The sequence below is a fragment of the Magallana gigas genome, chromosome 5 (genome assembly GCF_963853765.1).
Source record: "Magallana gigas chromosome 5, xbMagGiga1.1, whole genome shotgun sequence".
NCBI classification, from domain to species: domain Eukaryota; kingdom Metazoa; phylum Mollusca; class Bivalvia; order Ostreida; family Ostreidae; genus Magallana; species Magallana gigas.
Genome location: NC_088857.1, coordinates 56,138,582 through 56,145,765, shown reverse-complemented (window position 1 = coordinate 56,145,765; position 7,184 = coordinate 56,138,582). Strand labels below are relative to the sequence as shown.

Sequence of the window (7,184 nt, the reverse complement as noted above, 5' to 3'; positions counted from 1 at the left end):
GTTCCATTGACTGAAATACATTTGTTTGCTTTTCTATCAGTTTCACACATTTTAAAATGATTCTATTTTATATAATGCTCTGACCTTATTGTAATCCATTCCTGATCCCAGTAGAAAAAAAATGAAAACAAATAAATAAACAAATAAATAACCCGACCAATGTTGTAATTCAATATAGAAAAGTTCACACCGTAGATTCATATATAACAAAACACAGCGTTTTAAATATTTTATTTCACAGTTACATGCATGATACTAGCAAGCTTTCGTATTAGCCCGAGGACACAGAGCTGACAAAAGCTGCGGGAACAAGGAGTATCAGGGGAAGCGCGGCGGCTCCCAGCAACAAGTACAAGTTCCTTGTAGGCTTCATTGAGGTTTTAACTGCAAAGTTAGGCAAAGTGACGTCAAGCGAGAGAGACATCTTTCGTATTATTTTTAAGCATTCCAACTTTTATAATTAGGCGGATATAACAAAATATATCATTGGTAGTTCAATGATCTTTCCAATATTAATACAGAAAATGTTAATGGAAAGGAATTAAGTAAATTATAACGTAAAAAAATTACCATCACAATATTTTCCTTCAAATTCCGGAAAACACACACATTTGCCACCTTCGCAGTTGCCATGAAAACTACATTGTAAGCTGGATTTGCAATCACCTGAACAGTTAAAATTAAGACACAAATGATTCGACAACACGCGATACATTATACGTTGCAAATACATATTCTGTTTTACGTTACCACGACATTCTGGTGGTCCAAATGTATTCTCTGGGCATGTACATTCTCCGTACCCCTGTGGTGTGAGGATACACTGGGTGTTTCCCTCACACTGATTGGTCCTTCCCAATTCACCACAGTTGCCTGTAAGATTAATTATTATCTGTTATAAATCGTTTGTCAAGTCCCGAGCTCTTATGGGGAATTAAACTTGTTTCGCCGCTTCTTATCTAAGACAATCGAGGTCCCATTTTTTTCCGTGCGTCATGTTTGTATTTTTCAAAAAGAACGCTAATTAATGATTAGTTATTTATCATGCGATGTTAATTGATACCAACACCTTTTTTAAAAAAACCAATAAACAGATTACGAGCATGTTAATCATTATAATGACATTATTCTACACTCTTGTCAATATCCATCCATCCATCCATCCATCCATCCATCCATCCATCTATCTATGTATCTATCTATCTATCTATCTATCTATCTATCTATCTATCTATCTATCTATCTATCTATCTATGTTTTGTTTGTCCTTCTGTACATTGATCCGTCAGTCTGTCTGTTAGTCCTTTTTCCTGATAAAACTCACCGAGACACCCGTCGCTCAGGGCTGTAGTAAGAGGGGGGAAGTCGTAAAACCCGGTCTCACAATCACAATCACTACGGTCATTACAAAAGGCGTTCGCACCACAGTCGGAATTTCTTCGACAGGAATCGCCACTTGATCCCGTTTCTCTAAATAAACTAAAACATATTAAAAAGAAAACCAGGTAACGACTTAGGCCTTTCATGACAGCGCTATTTGCTGTGTACCGTATCGTTACATTGAGGGTTAATTATACACGACGGCGTAATACATGTGATGATGGATAAGACAACTTGGGGTTTATTATTCATGATCAATAATTATTCATCTAGATAAATTGGGCCTACACACCTTGTTATTAGTATTTCTTTTTTATGTGTCCTTTTTCTCAAACTTTCTCTTCAGATGCTTCAGATTTTCTTTTCTCTAACTATAATCTTTTGGAAGTAGTAACCTTGAACTATAGATTTAAGTGTTTATGACAAGTGTTTAGATGACAAAAGGACTATGTGCGGTATGGTCAAATATCTGCCCCCGATTTCAACCAATTTTTAAATAGTTTCGTATGAAAATGAAATCTTCACAAATCATTGTAAAGAGGATGCCTATAACTTTAATCTTGAGTTTAGTCATCATTGCTCACTCGCTGTTTATCTATGACGTCACTTAAATGACCTTATTCCCGCAAATTTGCAAACAAATGAAGATAGTCTCATTTTTGCTCTATATTTTGCATTCGGAAGTATAGAGCGCAGGTCTGCTCAAGTGCGATTTTAACATATGTTTTTCTTCAGATAGTTATACATATTATACTAAAAAATGGTACTTGAGCAAGCCTGCGCTCGATGTTTCCCAGTCGAAAAACCATCGGAAAACACCCATATTTTGCTACAAAACATCAATTTATCTAAATAATGCAATATTCATGACGTCATTTCTACATTATGACGTCACTGTGGTGATAACCTTTTACACCTTTATTTTCAATATGATTTTAACTATCTTTCACCATATTTTAAAGCTCTTTCTAAAACTTTGATTTTGGGGGGCAAAAATTGCATAAAACCGCACTTAGTCCTTTTAAACTGTAATTTGTATTAAAGCATTTTGAAATAGTTTGGATACTATACTTTTGAAACAATACAGCAACTAAAAAAAACCCCAAAAAGTTAAAGATAAATACGGTATGTAAACGAATTTCTAAAAAGAAAAAGAATTTTAAAAAGATATTCTCTTTGAAACTGTCCAGATAGCTCTATTAAATTCATGAAACTGCTTTGATGAGAGTTATGACCATTGAAACTCTTGTGATCTTTGTGATCCACGGGCGTCTTGTTCTTTATTAAAACCATCATCATTGCAGAAACAGCCCCGCACATTTACAACAAGGATGGGTAGAATGATGTACTGCCCAGAGACACAAATGCATTATAATAAATGTCATACCACCCAAATGTATTTAACAAGAGACCCATGGGCCACATCGTTTACCTAAGCAACAATCACCAGAATAAAATCACCTTTATGGAGTCCTACAATATATGTGGACATTGAAGTAGAATAGATCCTGTAGAAAGATCTTCAAAGTTTTCTTCAGATATTCTTGAACCCTTTATTGTAACAGGATGACGTTATAGTCATATTACATATTGTCATCTAAAATCTAAAAATCTAATACTCTCTCTCTCTCTCTCTCTCTCTCTCTCTCATTACTTATTATAGTATGTCCCAAGATATTTATGCAGCACATTTGGACAATTTTTAATAAAAATACACATACCTGTGAAAGAAGTGCAATTAAAATAGATGAAAGGGATAATTTCCAAGATAATTTCATTGACTCATTATCATCTTTTACTCGGAAAATTCACAGGAACGAAAACAGATTTCTTACGGAGACTGATAATGGGGAATGTTTACATCTTTTCTCCATTTGGAATACACTCGGAATACATCGCGCAATTTTTTCAACGCTATCATCCGGGCTTGCTGCAATACAAAATTTCCGTAGACATCACACATTTTTTAGCATTGTATTGAAACCTGATAAGCTAACAGGGGCGTTTCAACTGAGAAATCTTGGGAATTTTTCATACTTTTGAATGAACATCGTTTGAACCCTGAGGCATTTATAAATATCAAGCAATTAAACAAAATGTGAATCCAGGATATCTTGGGACAGAGTATAGGTTAGTTACTGACTCACTCCGGGAATATATTGGGTTGATCAATCTCATAGATGGCGAAGCGAAGCCGAGCCGTCTATGAGATTGATCAACCCAATATATTCCCGGAGTGAGTCAGTAACTAACCTAATAAGTGTTTTGTTTTCCCGAGGACTATCAAGCGACATATTCATTCACAAATAGCGGTAATCTGCGCAAAGCCATATACAATATGCCTCACATCTCGTCCAATTAAACTCATTTAAACTCTTCAAAATTATCAATACCACCTTTCAAATGCGCTTTAAAAATCTTCTCTTCACCCATATTACTCACAATGTTTTTTTGCTATTCAATTTTAAACCTTTGCAGCGATTTTAGCAAATTTAGACGCTGCCATTTTGTTCTGCTCCAGACACAACAATGTGACGTAATATTCAAGGGGAAACTATTCTAATTTAAAAATAATTCCAAAGGGCCACTACTCTAAATTGTTTAATGACGTACCGAACACGATTTCTGTGTTAAATAATATGAAATATCGAGATGAGTAGGTGAGGTGGCGGCCAATGACGGCCATATTGCCTAATATTAATCCACAAAGAAACCTACATAGAGATATATGAGGCAATCACGTGCCATGTTTAATCCAATGAAAATGTGACATTTCAGTCCGAGGGAAAACAAATATATATATATATATATATATATATATATATATATATATATATATATATATATATATATATATATATATAAGAAAACACGAAAAACGTTCAATATAGCTTAAGCGCTTTCATTTTAAAATCTTCAGAAGCTATATAATGGTAACATAGTGAAATTAAGGCGCTTAAGCTATATTGAACGTTTTTCGTGTTTTCTTATTTAATTTTTATCTATAACTCGCCGACCACTGTGGATTTTATTGTGTTTCATATATATATATATATATATATATATATATATATATATATATATATATATATATATATATACACACCAGAGTCCAGTTCCTTGTAGACACGATTTTCGCCAGTTGTCTGTTGGCTTCTGCTATATACGCTTGTTTGTCTAGGATAACCACTGGGGATCCTTTGTCCGCTTTTGATGTTCAATTCATTTCAATTCACATTCATATTAATATACATGTAACTTGTATACGTTGTCCATATATTTTAGAAACATATATACTCGTTATAAAACGTCTAAAACGAACAATTTAATTTCATATCTCTACTTGTACCATTTCAGCATAACACAGTCCTGTCTAAAGAATAATATTTTTTTTAACAGTATGGTACCAAATTTTTTGAAAGAGATTATGGGTATGCCTGTAATAAACCTTTTTTGTGTTTTCGGCATATTAAAGGGGCATGGTCACGATTTTGGTCAAAAATCATTTGTTCGATTTTAATGTTTACAATGCTTCAGCAAGGCATTTTTAGTAGGCAACCAAAATTTGAGAGTCATTCGGTGAGTTATTATCTAGTTACAGAGCTTACAATTCTTCGCTATGTAAACAAAGCTTTTGTTTACATTTTGAATGTTGAAGTGCAAATTCCAGTTTTAGACCTAAAATGAATGTGTTAATCGTTAGGAACTGTTTATATATGCTTAAAATGAATAATAAGTTTTACAAACCAGCTTTAAAAAGATTTTTTACTGATATATTGAACCTATGTAAACAAAAAGAGGGCTCGAGCCTTGTTTACATGACGAAGAATTGTAAGCCCTGTATCTTGCCCTAAACTCAACGACTGGCACCCAAATTTCATTTGATCATTAGAAATGCATTCCTAAAGCATTGCAAATAATAAAAACAGGAAAACAAAAATTTGACCAAAATCGTGACCATGCCCCTTTAAAATAGGCACCCATTACAGACAAAATACATGTACATGTTATACCAATATAGATTACAAAGCAATCAGCATTCTACCAAACAAACTACACGTGTATCTAAAATCAATCGCTATATATATATGATCTTTCATTTTTTTTCTCCTTTTCATTAAAACAAGGAATTCATATAATTTAACTCATAATAATATAGCAACAATAGAATGATTTGTATTAAATTAAATGATTCAAATAAAAAATACATTTTCCCGTTTCTGCAAGATATGGAACTAGTATTTTATAACTATATCTAATCCATCAATTTAACAGACTACGATTCCTTTGATCTTGAATTTAATTTTTTGTGAAAATGAACAAATCTGTAATATAGTTTTTTTTAAATTTTAAATGTTGGTTTTACGTGGTGTTAAATAAACAAATTCTGATTGGATGACATAATTAGGATGCGCGAGTTGACAATTAAATAATTAGCAGTTTTGTGTTGTTATAAGAATTTTGACAGGTCGTTTTTAGTTTTTGAATAAGACCCACTATGTCATTGGTCAGTTGTAAAATTTGGGGATGGGCATATTATTAGGTGACCAGATATAAAACGATACCATTTTTACCATTTAGTACTATTGGTTTTCGCTCCTGTGTTTAGCGTTGTGTAATAGATAATAAACTCATTTTTATTTTTCATTTTAATTTTTAGATTTCCAGTGTATGTTGTTCGAGAAACGCAATTGCATTGCTGTTTGGTGTCAGATTTGACATTTTGGTAAAAGTAAAATAATTTAACTTTTGTAATTATTTGATTTTAATTTTTTAAAATCCAATTCAGCAATCAATTGCACATTTATAGCATAACATGTACGGATACCTAACGGTGACAACCAAGTACATGTCTTTGTTTATTTTCACCTCCTTTTATATCTGTGGCTGAGTTCCTTCAGGGCTCCTGGGAGGAGATAATGCTGGACATCGGGGAAAACTGCAATATAACTGTATATGTTATATGAAGTCTTCACTCATTGCACGTCCTAACTCCCAGCCAGGTATTACAAAGAAAGGAGACTAACATGTTAGGCCCCGGGGAGCTAACTTTTCATTGTATGATTTTTATTTTTTTGAGCTTGTAAATTGTTTCAAGAGTCTGTAAGTCTAGATAAATGACAGAAATTTACTCGGTTTTTAGGTCAGGTAAGTTTCCCGGCCTGTGTTGGCTACCACATGTGTTCAAAGCGTACAACCTTAGACAGATCGCTTGTACATTCACATGATGGTTTAGAATAGGACATCGGATGCACTGTGTACAACCTAAGACAGATCACAATGCATCGATGTACTTAATGTAAGAATAGCCCCCTTAGAAACTGTTTGTTATAACTAATATAATATCTAGAGATCGTACTACCCTGGAAAGACCTAACCTCGGGTGTCTGTGTGTTGCAGGCTGGTAGACGACTCTGTTAGGACATCTAGAGAAATGTGAACAACCCAAGACAGATCACATTTCTTAGATGACATGATGTATAGCTAGCGTAGGAATTCATGTGAGAATTATATAGATTTTCTCCGGTCTATATATTCATTTTTATTAAGAAATCAGGCCACGCCAACTTATTACTTGTTCGTCGGACCCCGTGCGCTCATATTTAAATAAAACTATATGAATAATTTACTATTAATTTCCCGCATCCCGGCAATTCTGTCATGTTTTCTCTTCCTTTTCAGCTCTATTCTTGCATTTTTAATAGTTTTGATTTATAAATCAGAAAGAAGAAATTTTTACTACCAAAAATAACGTACCCTTTTTCACTGTCCGACGAACAAGAAACTATGTTGGTGTGGCCTGA

The 7,184-nt window shown here is 33.6% G+C and overlaps 1 non-coding gene across 1 annotated transcript; it reads right to left on the bottom strand.

Annotated features, from left to right (window-relative positions):
* Positions 1-216: 216 nt before the first annotated feature.
* Positions 217-1,549, bottom strand: LOC109619409 (uncharacterized). The gene is made up of 4 exons (XR_010713808.1): positions 1,325-1,549; positions 751-873; positions 571-666; positions 217-384 (listed from the first exon to the last, which is right to left on the bottom strand). It is a non-coding gene; the product is annotated as an uncharacterized protein (transcript).
* Positions 1,550-7,184: the final 5,635 nt, after the last annotated feature.